General features: G+C 27.3%; 1 protein-coding gene across 1 annotated transcript in view; it reads left to right on the top strand.

Annotated features, from left to right (window-relative positions):
• Window positions 1-910, top strand: part of LOC106884213 (uncharacterized) — a 60,848-nt gene that overhangs the window by 33,763 nt on the left and 26,175 nt on the right. The gene's annotated exons all lie outside the window — the stretch shown is intronic.

Here is a 910-nt window from a genome sequence, read left to right on the forward strand (position 1 = left end):
TATATATGTATATATATATATATGTATATATATATATTTATGTATATATAAAAAATTTAAGGAATGGAGTAAACGCATGTTATAACTGCATACTTTATTCCGACATATGTTTCGAAGAATTACAATTTATGCGATCCATAGGAATCGGCGATGTTAAAAATGTAAACTTCTCCTCAGGGAAATGCATGGGAATCATCTTAAACGTAAGACATTATGACCGAGTATGATAACTATAGTTGGATAAGGTTATGACGTGATTCATTTGAAAAAACCGTTAGAGATTTGGACGCTACCAGATAGTAGGTTGGACAAGAAAAAAAAATGGAAGAGATAGAGATAAAGGAAAGTGTAGATTTGTGAGTAGATGGGATAATATAGATCTAATAAATTTTTTTTTTTATTTAAGAGGAATGTTATGTAATAAAAAGGCAATATAGTTGGGGTTAATACTGTGTTTCTATGAAAAAATTGAGATGAATGTATATGAACGCTTATACTTATGTGTCTGCTCATATGTATGCACACAAACAAATCCACATTTACTTCCATAAGTTCATGTATGTATATTTATATACATACCCACGTCAAAACTCACACTCATATATACATACGAACACACACACACACACACATACACACACACACACACACATATATATATATATAAATACATACATATATATATATATATACATGTATATATATCCATATACCTATACATACACATACATATAAACACACGTACACATATATACACATACATACACATACATATAAATACATATACATACACATATATATACATATATATACATATACATATACATATATATATATATATACACATATATATATACACATACATTTACACATATACACACATACCTACCTATACACAAATACACATATA

Source organism: Octopus bimaculoides, chromosome 9 (assembly GCF_001194135.2).
Source record: "Octopus bimaculoides isolate UCB-OBI-ISO-001 chromosome 9, ASM119413v2, whole genome shotgun sequence".
Taxonomy (NCBI): domain Eukaryota; kingdom Metazoa; phylum Mollusca; class Cephalopoda; order Octopoda; family Octopodidae; genus Octopus; species Octopus bimaculoides.